The sequence below is a fragment of the Apodemus sylvaticus genome, chromosome 16 (assembly GCF_947179515.1).
Source record: "Apodemus sylvaticus chromosome 16, mApoSyl1.1, whole genome shotgun sequence".
NCBI classification, from domain to species: domain Eukaryota; kingdom Metazoa; phylum Chordata; class Mammalia; order Rodentia; family Muridae; genus Apodemus; species Apodemus sylvaticus.
In genome coordinates, this window is record NC_067487.1 from 37,348,221 (window position 1) to 37,364,961 (window position 16,741).

General features: G+C 40.0%; 1 pseudogene; it reads right to left on the bottom strand.

The window, feature by feature from the left end:
* Window positions 1–435: 435 nt before the first annotated feature.
* On the bottom strand, window positions 436–16,406 carry LOC127666643 (breast cancer metastasis-suppressor 1-like protein; annotated as a pseudogene).
* Window positions 16,407–16,741: the final 335 nt, after the last annotated feature.

Consider the following 16,741-nt stretch of genomic DNA (forward strand, 5'->3'; position numbering starts at 1 on the left):
CCCTAAGCATCTCTGTGTGTTAATGCACAAGCCTAAACCTATGGTAAATCCCCTTTATTAATTAAAATATTAGTTATTGTGTATGCACGACAGAGAGAATGAGCAAATGAGCAGATGGATGAATGAGTGAGCGAGTGAATGAATGAACGTGGGTGTGTGAGCGCATGGAGGTCAGAGGACAACTCTCGGTCTTCACTTCCCCCTTTTTACCATGGAATCCAGGGCTTAAGCCCAGGTCGTGAGGTTGACTCAGCAAGTACTTTTACCCACCGTGCCATCTCATTGTCCTTGAAACATCTTCTGCCACGAAGTTCCATAGTTGCCTATTTTGAAATTGTTTTCTGTGACAAAGTTAATGACCTCACTTTGACTTGAGTCTTTGAAAAGAACTCTTCAGGCTACGCAGGAGGCAGAATGGATTTGTCCGACTAATTCTCACTCCTGCTGAAAGCGAAAAAAGTTAAACATAAGGACCTAATACTGTGGACCAGATATAGTGGTGAATGCCTTTAATCCCAGCACCCAGGAGGCGCATCTGGCCTACAGAGTGAGTTCCAAGACAGCTATCGCTATACAGAGGGAAAACAACAGGGGTTAGGGATTTAGCTGAGTGGTAGAGCAATTGCCTAGGATTACCCTGGGTTCATCCCTCAGCTCCAAGAAAGAAAAAAGAAGGAAAAAAGGGAAAGTCTAATATTGTATGGTGTTGTGTGGTGGCTTGAATGTGAATAACCCCATAAACTCATAGGGAATGGCACTGTTTGAAAAGATTAGGACATGAGACCTGTTGGAGTAGGTGTGGCCTTGTTGGAAGAAGTGTGTCACTGAGGATAGGCCTTGGGGTTTCAAATGCTTAAGCCACACCTAGTCTCTGTCTCTCTGTCTTTCTGTCTCTGTTTCTGTCTATCTCTCTCTGTCTCTCTGTCTCTCTCTCTGTCTCTCTCTCTCCCCCTCCCCCTCTGTGTGTGTGTGTGTGCCTGCCTGCCTGCCTGTCTGTCTGTCTGTCTGCCTGCCTGCTATCTGTGGATTCAGATGTAGAAATCTCAGCTGTTCTTTAGCAGTAGGCCTGCTTTTGTGTCACCATGTTTCTACCATGATGATAATAAATTAACCACTGGAACTCTAGGCTAACCCCAGGAAAATGCTCTCCTTTATAAAAGTTACTCTAGTCATGGTGTCTCTTTACAACAATAGAGAATTGAGCAAGACATGTTGTTTAAATGAAATTCATAGAATAGGCAAAATTACAGAAGGAAAAGCAGGTGGTAAAGGACTCAGGCTCAGGAGACAGCAGGTGTTGGCGAGGATGTGGAGAAAGAAGAACACTCCTCCACTGCTGGTGGGGTTGCAAATTGGTACAACCACTCTGGAAATCAGTCTGGCAGTTCCTCAGAAAACTGGGCACCTTACTTCCAGAAGATCCTGCTATACCACTCCTGGACATATACCCAGAGGATTCCCCACCATGTAATAAGGATACATGCTCTACTATGCTTATAGCAGTCCTATTTATAATAGCCAGAAGCTGGAAGGAACCCAGGTATCCCTCAACAGAAGAGTGGATGCAAAAAATGTGGTATATATACACAATGGAGTACTATTCAGCCATTAGAAACAATGAATTCATGAAATTCTTAGGCAAATGGATGGAGCTGGAGAACATCATACTAAGTGAGGTAACCTAGACTCAAAAGATTAATCATGGTATGCACTCACTAATAAGTGGATATTAACCTAGAAAACTGGAATACCCAAAACATAATCCATACATCAAATGAGGTACAAGAAGAATGGAGGAATGACCCCTTGTTCTGGAAAAACTCAGTGAAGCAGTATAGGGAAAAACCAGAACGAGGAAGTGGGAGGGGGTGGGTGGGAGGACAGGGGGAGAGAAGGGGGCTTATGGGACTTTCGGGGAGTGGGGGGCTAGAAAAGGGGAAATCATTTGAAATGTAAATAAAAAATATATCGAATAAAAAAAAAGAGGGGAGGAGCAATTGCCTGCAATAGGGTATATGGACACTTTGGCACACTAAGCAGCATGTAAATACTCTAAGTTAAATTGGAAGTGGTTTTGCATAAATGTATAAATTTATCAAAATGTATTCAATTCTAAACTTTGATGTAGTAGGCAAATTTTAGTAGTACAATGTAACTTATATCCCAGTAAGGCTCACATACATATGCATGGGGGTAGGAGAGAGTGGGAGAGCTTTGACAGCATCATTTACATTTTCTTTCTTTGCTGAAAACATTTTACCCAATAGTATTATATTATTATTAATATCTGTATTAAATGTTGGCTATTTATTTTATTTTAGATACTCTGGTAGAGAGTTACAAAACCAATATATTTATGCAGTTGCTATAAAAGTCTTAGAATTCATTGTCCAGAAAACTCTATGGTAAGAATAAAAAACAGTTTATTAATTTCTAATGAGTATTATAATATATTTGAGGCCAGTGATGATTCAATTGTGAACCAAGAAATCAAACATAAATGTAGAAATGGATGAGCCAAGACACAATCCAAGCTCAAGGTAAGTTTCACAGCGCATTTCCACTTCCTCTTCATATAATAGGAAAGGCAAGAGCAACAAAGGAAAAATGACTATGGAAAGATATGAAGAAGATAACTTTCTCATGATGATTCTAAGGAGATAAGTATTAAAGCCCATCCCACCCCCAATGAAATTGCATGTCCTATTTACCTAACCAAAAGCCCTCAGAGACAAATCCAATAGAATTTTCTCTTTCCTACCTTCTGATCCCACCACTTGAAGTGGTCTTTATAAGCAATCACAACATCTTCTCAATGATTAGAAGGCCAGGCTCCATTCCTGTGCCTCGCCTCTTCCTGCAGCAGTGTATTTCTCTTTATCTTGACACAACAAACAAACAAACAAACAAAAACAAACTTACAAGAAAATATTTATATGCACAACTACCTACAACCTATTTACAGTTGCTTGGAGTTTTTAGGTCAACCACTTTGAATAGATGCTGAATTTAAAAGGCCCTAGCATTTTTTATGCCTTGTCGGAAAGTAAGCTGTACATATGATCATAAACTAAGGGTCAAAGGAAATGGTTGGATTGCTATAAAAAAATTAGGGAAAAGATTCCCATGATCGTGATCTTCTCTATGCGTACTGTTGCATTTTCATGTCTGAAAGTCTTGGAATGACTAGCAGGGTTTTCCATAGTTAAAGGGGGTGGGGAAAGATGTATGGACTCATCATGAAATTATCTTCAGTACCAATGGAATATTTAATTCACTATCATCTTAAAGGTTACAATAAAATGATCAGCTGTTTCTGGGAACTGCAGGGATGATTGATGCTTCTAAAGAGGGAAGACTTCTCCCACTGCTGCCATTTCCAAGGCGAGTTCTGTTGTCTTAGTTTTCCAAGTCAGTAAGGTCCTTGTCCCTGGGGAGTAGTTGGGCTCAGTAGGAGCTGAGGGAATAGTGATGTCAAGAGTTAAGGAATATTTTACAGCCAACTTTACCAATCCAAGTTAAATGGTTCTTTTTATTCCTTGATTCTCTCTGTATATTTTCCTAAAGAGCATTTTATTGCCAGAAACATTCCATTGTAGTTAAATGTATCTTGTTGTGCTAGTCAGCAGGCGAGTGTCCATATGCTTACCAATGCTTTGCTTCACATAGGCAGCTACTGAAGTTCAGCTATAATGAAGTTTAAAAGTATGGCTCCAAACATTCTGTGTGTTTTCTTTAATTATATTTCCCTGAATTTGCCGGAGGGAAATCTTTTAGCAGATGTGGGAGTATGGGACTGCACTAGCATTCGATTTTCATAACTCATGGATTAAGAATGTGTTCTGTGGAAATATGTCTGTTGGAAACATGTGATGTTGGAACTTGTTTTTATGCAAACAGCCAACAGAATGCAGAAAACTTACCTCATGTATAGGAAGGTCAGCATTTCCCAGTACTATTGTTCATACAGTTTTCTTTTTTTTTTTTGTTTTTATTCAATATATTCTTTATTTACATTTCAAATGATTTCCCCTTTCCAGGGTCTCCCCTCCCCTAGAGTTCCATAAGACCTCTTCCTTTCCCCTGTCCCCCAACAACTCCTTCCTGCTCCCCTGTCCTGATATTCCCCTACATTGTTGCATCGAGCCTTTCCAGGACCAGGGGCCTCTCCTTCCTTCTTCTTGGGCATCATTTGATAGGTGAATTGTTTCTTGGATATTCCAAGCTTCTGGGCTAATATCCACTTATCAGTGCATGCATACCCTGTGTGTTCTTTTGTGATTGGGTTACCTCACTCAGGATGACATTCTCCAGTTCACCCACTTGCCAATGAATTCATTGTTTTTAATAGCTGAGTAGTATTCCATAGTGTGAATATACCACATTTTGTGTATCCATTCCTCCGTGGAGGGACATCTCGGCTCTTTCCAGGTTCTGGCTATCATAAATGGGGCTGCTATGAATATAGTGGAGCATATATCCTTATTACATGCTGGGGAATTCTCTGGGTATATGTCGAAAGTATTCCTTTTAATGATTCTTTTCTTCTTTTCTTTTCTTCTTTTTATCTTATTGAATATAATCTTCATTTACATTGCCAATGGTAAAACCTTTCCTGATTTCCCCTCCTCCCAAAGACCCCCCAACCGCTCCCCTCCCACCCCCTGCCTCCACATATATGCCCCTCCACCTGACCCACTCCTACCTCCCCCTTGATTTCCCTTTGTTGGGGCTATTGAGCCTTTACCTGACCAAGGACCACTCCTCCCATTGATGCCCAACAAGGCATTCCTCTGCCACATTTTTGGCTAGAACCATGTGTACCCCTTGGTTGATGGTTTAGTCCCTGGGAGTCCTGAGGCATCTGGGTGGCTGAAATCATAGTTCTTCCCATGGGGCTATAAACCCCTTCAGCTCCTCTGGAGCACTCTCCAGCTCCTCTATTGGGGACCGCTCAGAGGGTAAGAGCACTGACTGCTCTTTCAAAGGTCTTGAGTTCAAATCCCCGCAACCACATAGTGGCTCACAAACATCCTTAACGAGATCTGATACCCTCTTCTGGTGTGTCTAAAGACAGCTATGGTGTACTTACATATAATAATTATTTTCAACTGATACCTTGTCTGTCAAAGTGTGAAAACAGGTTCTGGGAAAAGGAGAAGCCAATGCCACAGGAAAGGAAACAGAGCACTTTTCCTAGAAATTGAGAGATGAGAGAGTGATGGTCCACACCAAGAAGTGATGACAGCCAGCACAAGAGGAGGTCTGTAAAGTCTCGCTAACTTAGTGACGTGGAGCACTTTCAGCTGAGTGGGGGTGGTGGAACTGTTGGCAAGCATTTCTAAAAGGTAAAGGAAGTGGAAAACAGCAGTCAGAAGAAAGGGTCTTGAGAAAGAAATTGAGTAGTGTCATGAAAAGGAGCAGACACTGTGGGAGGAAAAGCAATGCGAGTCTCTGCATTACAATGTACAGTGATATCCATATTATTTCTGCAACAGATTAATGACTCAACTGGGAAAAAGTACTAAAGTCACACACGTTGGGCAAATGGGAGCAAACAGACATGTTCATCTTTGTTAGACGCTCAGAAGGTTCACCTGACCTGGGGAGAAAAAGGTAGTGATGGGGGCTTGTTATCTATACATGTGGATGATGATATCTTTAGTGAAAGATTCTGGAAAACTCTTCCTGGCTGTTTTATTTCCTCTATAAATTAAATGGCGACGTGTGTTCAACTCATTTAAAGCCTCTGCGGGGAGTAGAGAACCCTCTAGTTCTGCTCTTATCTATCCTGAAGGCACATAGATTTCCACTTATTCACTTTTTATATTATTCTCTCCCTAAACACTTTCTTTCTTTTGTAAAAAGTAATTCTAACATCAAGGTCAATCTTGACATCTCAAATAAGGAAAACCTCAAGTACATCAGAAATTGATGGTTCTGTATGAATACATGTGTGCACCCCTTCTCCCTGTGGTTTTCTAAAATGATTCTAAGAAATGTTCGTGGTGCTCCAGTGAATCCAGCAGGCACCAGCGGGAGACTTCAGGTGCCTGCTTTGGGATCTGAACGGCCAGGGCCACAGCGCTTGGTCTCTGGGAGGTGCTGAATGGCCAGGGCCACAGCTCTCGGTCTCTGGGAGCTGCAGGAGACCCGGTGTGCACCCAGAGGCAGTCTGGGAGCTGGCAGCACAGCTTGCTCCTGCGCCCCAGAGCTTGGGTCCCAGTCCGGAGGCCTCTGGCCGGAGCCCTCAGCTCAACTCTCTCTGCTTCTGGATCCAGATCAACCTGTGAGGCAACACCACATCTCCAGGTCCTGCAAGAGGCAAAAGGGGCTTCCAGGCGGCCAGCTGGGAGAAGTCAGTGTGCTCCAGTGAATCCAGCAGGCACCAGCGGGAGCCTTCAGGATCTGAACAGCCTGGGCAGCAGCACCCTATCTCCAGGCAGTGCAGGAGGTAAGCTGTGCACCAGAGGCTACCTGGGAAGGGGCAGCTTGCACTGGTGAGTCCAGCACTGACAAGACCAACTAACACCAGTGAAAACTAGATGGCAAAAGGCAAATGCAGGAACATCACTAACAGAAATCAAGGCAATATGGCAACATCTGAACCCAATTCTCCTCTACCAGCATGTCCTGGATACCCCATCACACCAGTAAAACAAGATTTGGATTTAAAATCACTGGTCATGATGCTGCTACAGGAACACATGAAGGACATACTTAAAGAAATTCAGGAGAAAATGGATCAAAAGTTAGAAGCCCTTGCAAGGGAAACACAAAAATCACTGAAAGAAATCCAGGAGAATACAAAAGCCAATAATGAGGAAACACAAAAAACACTTAAAGAAATACAGGAGAACTTTGGTCAACAGGCTGAGGTCATGAAAGAGGAAACACAAAAATCTCTTAAAGAATTACAGGAAAGCACAAACAAGCAAGTGAAGGAGCTAAGCAAAACCATCCAGGATCTAAAATCAGAAGTAGAAACAACTAAGAAAACTCACAGGGAGACAACTTTGGAGATAGAAAACCTTGGGAAGAAATCAGGGGACAGAGATGCAAATATCAACAACAGAATACAAGAGATAGAAGAAAGAATCTCAGATGCTGAAGATTCCATAGAAACCATGGACTCAACAGTTAAAGAAAATGCAAAATGCAAAAAGCTTGTAACCCAAAATATCCAGGAAATCCAGGACACAATGAGAAGACCAAACCTAAGGATTATAGGCATAGATGAGAGTGAAGATTTACAACTTAAAGGGCCAGCAAATATCTTCAATAAAATTATGGAAGAACACTTCCCTAACCTAAAGAGAGAGATGCCCATGAATATACAAGAAGCCTACAGAACTCCAAACAGACTGCACCAGAACAGAAATACTTCCCGTCACATAATAATCAAAACACCAAATGTTCTAAACAAAGAAAGAATATTAAAGGCAGTAAGAGAAAAAGGCCAAGTAACATATAAAGGAAGACCTATCAGAATCACAGCAGACTTTTCACCTGAGACTATGAAGGCTAGAAGGTCCTGGGCAGATCTCATGCAGACTCTAAGAGAACACAAATGCCAGCCAAAACTACTATATCCAGCAAAACTCTCAATCACCGTAGATGGAGAAACTAAGATATTCCATGACAAAACCAAGTTTACCCAATATCTATCCACAAACCCAGCCCTACAAAGGATAATAGGAGGAAAACACCAATACAAGAAGGGAAACTTCACCCTGGAAAAAGCAAGATAGTAACCTTTCCTCAAACCCAAAAGAAGTTAAGCAATCAAATTTAAAAAATAACGTCAAAAATGATAGGAAGTAACAATCACTATTCCTTAATATCTCTTAACATCAATGGACTTAATGCCCTAATAAAAAGACGCAGACTAACTGACTGGATACGTAAACAGGACCCTACATTTTGCTGCTTTCAGGAAACACACCTCATGGTCAAAGACAAACACTACCTTAGAGTAAAAGGCTGGAAGACAATTTTACAAGCAAATGGTCTCAGGAAACAAGCTGGAGTAGCCATTTTAATATCAGATAAAATTGACTTTCAACCCAAAGTCATCAAAAGAGACTCTGAGGGACACTTCTTGCTGGTCAAAGGAAAAATACAACAAGAAGAACTCTCAATCCTGAACATCTATGCTCCAAATGCAAGGGCACCCTCTTTTGTAAAAGAAACTTTATTAAAACTCAAAGCACACATTGGACCTAACACAATAATTGTGGGTGACTTCAACACTGCACTTTCCTCAATGGACCGATCAGGAAAACAGAAACTAAACAGGGACACAATGAAACTAATTGAAACATTGGACCAATTAGATTTCACAGATATATATAAAACATTCTATCCTAAAGCAAAAGAATATACCTTTTCCTTGGCACCTCATGGTACCTTCTCCAAAATCGACCATATAATCAGTCACAAGACAGACCTCAACAAGTAAAAGAAGATCGAACTAATCCCATGCCTCCTATCAGATCACTATGGAGTAAAAGTGGTCTTCAATAGCAACAAAAACAACAGAAAACCCACATATATGTGGAAACTGAACAATATTCTACTCAATGATACCTTGGTCAAGGAAGAAATAAAGAAAGAAATTAAAGACTTTTTAGAACACAATGAAAATGAAGATACAACATATCCAAATCTATGGGACACAATGAAAGCATTGCTAAGAGGAAAACTCATAGCCCTAAGTGTCTCCAAAAAGAAAATGGAGAGAGCATACATTACCAGCTTAATGACACACCTGAACGCCCTGGAACAAAAAGAAGCTATTTCACCCAGGAGGAGTAGAAGGCAGGAAATCATCAAACTCAGGGCCAAAATCAATCAAGTAGAAACAAAGAGAACCATACAAAGAATCAACAAAACCAGGAGCTGGTTCTTTGAGAAAATCAACAAGATAGATAAACCCTTAGCCATCCTGACCAAAGGGCACAGAGAAAGTATCCAAATTAACAAACTTAGAAATGAAAAGGGAGATATAACAACGGAAACTGAGGAAATCCAAAAAATCATCAGATCCTACTACAAGAGCCTGTACTCAACACAACTGGAGAATCTGGAGGAAATGGACAATTTCCTTAACAGATACCAAATACCAAAATTAAATCAGGACCAACTAGACCATCTAAACAGTCCCATAATGCCTAAAGAAACAGAAGGAGTCATAGAAAGTCTTCCAACCAAAAAAAGCACAGGACCAGATGGCTTCAGTGCAGAATTCTACCAGACCTTCAAAGAAGAGTTAACACCAATACTCTTCAAACTATTCCACAAAATAGAAACAGAAGGAACACTACCCAATTCCTTCTACGAAGCCACAATTACGCTGATACCAAAGCCACACAAAGATCCAACAAAGAAAGAGAACTTCAGACCAATTTCCCTTATGAACATCGATGCAAAAATACTCAATAAAATTCTTGCCAACCGAATCCAAGAACACATCAAAACGATCATCCACCATGATCAAGTAGGCTTTATCCCGGGAATGCAGGGTTGGTTCAATATACGGAAATCCATCAATACAATCCACTACATAAACAAACTCAAAGAACAAAACCACATGGTCATTTCATTGGATGCTGAAAAAGCATTTGACAAAATTCAGCATCCTTTCATGCTTAAAGTCTTGGAGAGAACAGGAATTCAAGGCCCATACCTAAACATAGTAAAAGCAATATACAGCAAACCGGTAGCCAGCATCAAACTAAATGGAGAGAAACTTGAAGCAATCCCACTGAAATCAGGGACCAGACAAGGCTGCCCCCTTTCTCCTTATCTTTTCAATATTGTACTTGAGGTACTAGCTCGGGCAATTCGACAACATAAGGAGGTCAAAGGGATACAAATTGGAAAGGAAGAAGTCAAACTATCATTATTTGCAGACGACATGATAGTCTACCTAAGTGACCCAAAAAACTCCACTAGAGAGCTCCTACAGCTGATAAACAACTTCTGCAAAGTGGCAGGTTATAAAATCAACTCAAGCAAATCAGTGGCCTTCCTATACTCAAAGGATAAGCAGGCTGAGAAATAAATTAGGGAAATGACCCCCTTCACAATAGCCACAAACAGTATAAAGTATCTTGGGGTGACTCTTACCAAACATGTGAAAGATCTGTATGACAAGAACTTCAAGACTCTGAAGAAGGAAATGGAAGAAGACCTCAAAAAATGGAAAAACCTCCCATGCTCATGGATCGGCAGAATCAATATAGTTAAAATGGCCATTTTGCCAAAAGCACTATACAGATTCAATGCAATACCCATCAAAATCCCAACTCAATTCTTCACAGAGTTAGAAAGAGCAATTATCAAATTCATCTGGAACAACAAAAAACCCAGGATAGCTAAAACTATTCTCAGCAACAAAAGCAAATCTGGGGGAATCAGTATCCCTGACCTCAAGCAATACTACAGAGCAATAGTGTTAAAAACTGCATGGTATTGGTACAGTGACAGGCAGGAGGATCAATGGAGCAGGATTGAAGATCCAGAAATGAACCCACACACCTATGGCCACTTGATCCTCGACAAAGAGGCTGAAAACATCCAATGGAAAAAAGATAGCCTTTTCAACAAATGGTGCTGGTTCAACTGGAGGTCAGCTTGCAGAAGAATGCGAATTGATACATCCTTGTCTCCTTGTACTAAGCTCAAATCCAAATGGATCAAAGACCTCCACATAAAGCCAGACACTCTGAAGCTAATAGAAAAGAAACTGGGGAAGACCCTGGAGGACATTGGTACAGGGAGAAAGTTTCTGAACAGAACACCAATAGTGTATGCTCTAAGATCAAGAATTGACAAATGGGACCTCATAAAATTACAAAGTTTCTGTAAGGCAAAAGACACCATCAAAAGGACAAATGGCAACCAACAAATTGGGAAAAGATCTTCACCAATCCTACATCAGATAGAGGGCTAATATCCAATATATATAAAGAACTCAAGAAGTTAATCTCCAGAAAACCAAACAACCCTATTAAAAAATGGGGTACAGAGTTAAACAAAGAATTCTCACCTGAAGAACTTCGGATGGCGGAGAAGCATCTTAAAAAATGCTCAACTTCATTAGTCATTAGGGAAATGCAAATCAAAACAACCCTGAGATTTCATTTTACACCAGTCAGAATGGCTAAGATTAAAAATTCAGGAGACAACAGGTGTTGGAGAGGTATGGATAAAGAGGAATACTCCTCCACTGCTGGTGGGGTTGCAAATCAGTCTGGCGGTTCCTCCAAAAACTGGGCACCTCACTTCCAGAAGATCCTGCTATACCACTCCTGGGCATATACCCAGAGGATTCCCTACTATGTAATAAGGATACATGTTCTACTATGTTCATAGCAGCCCTATTTATAATTGCCAGATGCTGGAAAGAACCCAGGTATCCCTCAGCAGAAGAGTGGATGCAAAAAATGTGGTATATCTACACAATGGAGTACTATTCAGCCATTAGAAACAATGAATTCATGAAATTCTTAGGCAAATGGATGGAGCTAGAGAATATCATACTAAGTGAGGTAACCCAGACTCAAAAGGTGAATCATGGTATGCACTCACTAACCTAGAAAACTGGAATACCCAAAACATAATCCACACATCAAATGAGGTACAAGAAGAAAGGAGGAGTGGCCCCTGGTTCTGGAAAGACTCAGTGAAACTGTATTTGGCAAAACCAGAACGGGGAAGTGGGAAGGGTGGGTGGGAGGACAGGGGGAGAGAAGGGGGCTTACGGGACTTTCTGGGAGTGGGGTGCTAGAAAATCAGAAATCATTTGAAATGTAAATAAATTATATTGAATAAAAAATAAATAAATAAATAAAAAAGAAATTATAAAATATAATGTGATTGCCAAAGAAAACTATATATGGAGAAATTTGGAAGAAGGGTCCAGGAGAATTATGTAGCGTATTTGGAGTACAAAAAAAGCAAACGTCATCATGGCTAGTTGTAATTCCAACACTGGTGGGATTCTCATCTTTTTTATCAATGCATATCCTTTGTCCACATATAAACCATTCATCATCACAAGGCAGTCTTCCTTCCCTCTTCAGGTATAGCACTGTGCAGATGTTTTTCCAGTTTCACAGGCAGTTCTGTTTTAACTCAGTGTGGACCCAGTGTAGCCATTGCCTTTCTAATTGTTGTCCAGTCCTCAAGAATATCAATACCCTAGAGCATATAAACTACATATGGACCTGAGACAATGAATGACTGTCTGCTTTTTGTCAGGGCTGAAAGGCTCCTTCCTGGTTTTCTTGACTGAAGCTCATGCCTCACAATGCCTGCGAGAAGCCTGCATTTCACGTTCATCCTTGTTCTTCACGGACTCTAAGCAGAGTTCTCTATAGATTTCTGCTATTTTTGTGCAGATTTGCTCTGGAGCTTTTCCAGTTATGACCTCTTGGAGTTTTGCATTCACGTGACTCAATTGCTCTTTCTAAAGTTGATCTTTGAGATCTGCAATTGCTTCCCAGAGTTGGACATCTCGTCTAAACATTGCATCCTTCTCCTTTCACACTCTTCATCATCCATTTCTGAGCTGTTCATATCCTCGCACTCCCTGCTCCCAGCCTGGCTACTGCCGCTTCAGTGAAGGACACATCAAATGCCCTGACCCACCTGGTCACTGACTTCAATCTGAAACTCTTGACTCTTGCCCACTCCTGGGATGAGCCTCCATGATTATCCATTCTAACTAGCAAGGACAATGTTTGTGTGTGTGTGTGTGTGTTTGTGTGTGTGTGTTGGTGCTATTGGTTAATGTGTTGTTATGCTTTGCTGTTTTGTCTTATTTGTTATACCAAACAAGTGTGTGGATGTCTCTAAAGAATAATGTCTTGGTTAAGATTTCCATTGCTATGAAGAGACACCATGACCTAAGCAACTCTTATAAATAAGAACACTTAATTAGGGATAGAATATAGTTCAGGGGTTCAGTCTATTATCATCAAGGCAGGAATCATGGCAGCATCCAGGCAGGCATAGCAACTGGAAGAGCTGAGAGTTCTTTATCTTGTTCCAAAGGCAAACAGGAAAAGACTGGCTTCCAGGCAACTAGGAGGAGGGTCTCAAAGCCCACTTCCAAAGTGACACATTTCCTTCAAGGTCACACCTACTCCAACAAGGCCACACCCCCCAATAGTGGTACGCCCTCAGCCACCAATATTGAAACCTCCACAAATAGAATATAAATAGAAGAGAGTGTAAAATTCATCAAGTACTGCTTGTCTTGAAACACTTTTGTAGCTATAGGAATTCTAAATAGCAAAAGTTAGAGACTTTCACAACATGATCTCTTGTGAGGCAAGAGTACAGCTTCTGCCTTTTTATTTGCCCACATCTTGCTTTGGAGCCCTACAAAAGGCTTTGTGATACATGATACTTTGTGATAACATGAAGTGGTTAACTATCATGATTTATTTGTGTGTGTGTGTGTGTCTGTGTGTGTGTGTGTGCGTGTGTGTGTGTGTGTGTGTGTGTGTGTGTGCGTGAGAGAGAGAGAGAGAGAGAGAGAGAGAGAGAGAGAGAGAGAGAGAGAGAGAGATGAGGATTTTGCCTTTCAAATTCCCAGATTTTATTCTTGGCTTTTCTTGCAACATTGTTATAAGAAATGATAGAAGAATGAAAAACGGCTGCCCATGTATTATAAAACGATATTCAGTATTATCATCTTTGGCTTGATATCAGTCAACATTCATAGTTGATTTTTGTAGGGGATTTTAGTTTCTTTGCTTTAAATATTTCTTATAAATAACTATAGTTATGAGCTTAAGAATCTAACAAAAGTTCTAAATAGAAGTTAGAGTTAATGCTTTTTAAATATTAATAAATATTTAAATATTATTTAAAAGAATAATCTCTTCTGTTATGTGGCAGGATGGGGGAGAAAAATGTATGGATATTCCCACGAGGGAAAAATTGATGTATTTCTGGAAATTTGCTTGTCTGGATTCTCTTTAGATTCTACACCAATTGCTAGTGTGTTTTAAAAGAGAAAAATAAATATAATTTTGAGTACAAAATATATTTCAAAAATATCTTTTTTAAGAAAGAATCACATATCCTTTTTCATATGCATATGTTTTAGTCAGGGTTTCTATTTCTGCACAAACATCATGACCAAGAAGCAAGTTGGGGAGGAAAGGGTTTATTCAGCTTACACTTCCACAATGCTGTTCATCACCAAAGTAAGTCAGTACTGGAACTCAAGCAGGTCAGGAAGCAGGAGCTAATGCAGAGGCCATAGAGAGATGTTTCTTACTGGCTTGCTTCCCCTGCCTTGCTCAGCCTGCTCTCTTATAGAACACAAGACTACCAGCCCAGGGATGGCACCACCCACAAGGGGCCCTCCCTACTTGATCACTAATTTAGAAAATGTCTTACAAATGAAACTCATGGAGGCATTTCTTCACCTGAAACTCCTTTCTCTGTGATAACTCCAGCCTGCATCAAGTTGACACATAAAATCAGCTAGTACAGCATAATTTAGATGACTGTGTGTGTTTGTGTGTGTACAGTACAACATGAAGAAAATAGAATGAGAAAAGCTAAATATAATTTAATGAGAGTGTATTGAATGCAGGTAATATTTAGGAGTTACGAATGGAATATAATCCTAGTTGTTTTTCTAGTCCTGTTAGTCTGTTGGATTTTCCAGTTTTGGTTATGGATAAGTGCACAAAATATAGTTGATACTAAAAATATAAAATTTAATATGCACTTTCACAGCTTTCAGATGAATCCTTTATTCTGGCTATGTAGAGGTTCATTCAGTTATAGAGATAATGGTTCAAGCGAATTTGTGTGTATGATATTTTTCTTTATTTGCAAGTTATTTTTAATAAAGCTTATTAAAAACAAAAGACATATTTGATAGGTTTTGTTTCTCAGTTATATCATGTTAGTTTTGAAACAGCTGAAGTAGAAACACATGTTGTATAATAGAATGGGTAAGCAGCTTTTATTATATCCTCAGTGATCATGCCAACCATGGCTTGATAAAAGAAGGTTTCATGCAATTTTGTTAATTATATTAAGGGTTTTAAAAAGAATTATCTAAAAATACTAAATTTTAAGTGATCTAACCAAAAGAACACAAAAATATAAAAACTGGGACACTTCATGGGACAAAGTAGTTGTTTTTTATTTGAAAATAAATTATCTTTGTCCTTTCCATCCTCTGGCTTGGTTAACAAAAGGCAGTTAACGTGGTAACATGGTATTGAAAGAGACATGGCCAGGCAGTGAGAGCCGGCCAAAAATTCAAGCTTCTATTACATGCCAATTAATGTGCTTTTACTTAGCATAAATTCATAGGATTAGTCAAATTAACATAGTTAACCCCCTGATACTACAGAAACCTTTGAGTATCACCTTGGGGAAGGAGACACCAAAGACATGTTTGGTGTCTAAATATGAGAAGACACCATTTTGAATTTACTTATACTGGAGACCAAGTAAGCCATAAAATAAAGCAACCTCCAGTATCTTTAATGTCAAAGTTTCATTTCAGACATTGTTAGTGCTATGTAGGAGACAGGTGGCACTTTCATAATAATCTACTCCAAAGCTCTTTGTGCAGTTTCCAATTATCTCATAGTCCTCCACCGCCCCCCCCCCCCCCGCCTTCCCCAACCATTGTTATCGTAAGGTTAATAGGGTTGAGAAATGATGAGATGGCTCTGTTTTGTATTAGTCTTCGGCTAAGGTTGACACAACAAAATACCACAGACATGGTACATTAGATGACTATAGTTTACAACCATTTGGGGGACTAGGAATCTAAGACCGAGGGTCTGCAACTTAGGAAATTCCTGAGACTTGTCTGAGTAGCTTGCAGAGGAGCCATCTCACTGTATCCAAATCTGGCTTTTCTCTGTGCTCTTTCCTGATTTCTTTCTCTTCTTAGATGAATAGCAACTGTCCTTTGAAATATGGAATGCATGGGTAGCAAGGAGAACCGAGACTGTGACAGTGAGTGGGACTTGGTGAAATATCATCTGTTTATCTACTGGTGTGGAGGAAAGACACTGTTGTCCTTTGGGAATGTGTTATTCATTTCTTGGCAGTGTCCTGATTATTATATCACTTCGTATAATAAAAGTAGAATGCCTATACAAACAGATCTGGACTATCTTTGAGCTCTAATTTTATAGTAGCAATATAAAGAAGCCTTAAAATATACCTCTTAGATCTACAATTGTGCTTATCATGGTCCTGGCTGCTCTACTTGGGATTTATTGGCCCATTTGTGCAGAAGACACACCTCTCATGAGTTTCTCTCTATCAATGGACTAATCAGGCTTAAATGCTAAAAAGTCTCTTCCTGGGAGATATACAAGTGCCAAGGTTTACCTGCAAGCATCCATAGGCTTTATTGCCTGTCTGTACATATAGGGAGCTAGTCTATATAAGCTATAATTTCTCTACCTGACTCATATTTATCCTTATTTCTCTCTCTCTCTCTCAAATGGATTGTGATATTACAGGTTTTTTATCCTCATATTATTCTCTACTTTCCCATCAATGTCATATGTCCTAATAATTCCCTAACATGCCTAACAACGTTAAACCATACAAGAAAACAGCTGATGAAATGAGATCTGATTCTAGCTCATCTGCATTCACAAAGGGTGGGAAAGATACCCTCCTGACACTGTGCTTTTACCCACAGAAGATCTTAGGGAGTCTTAGTGGAGGAAAG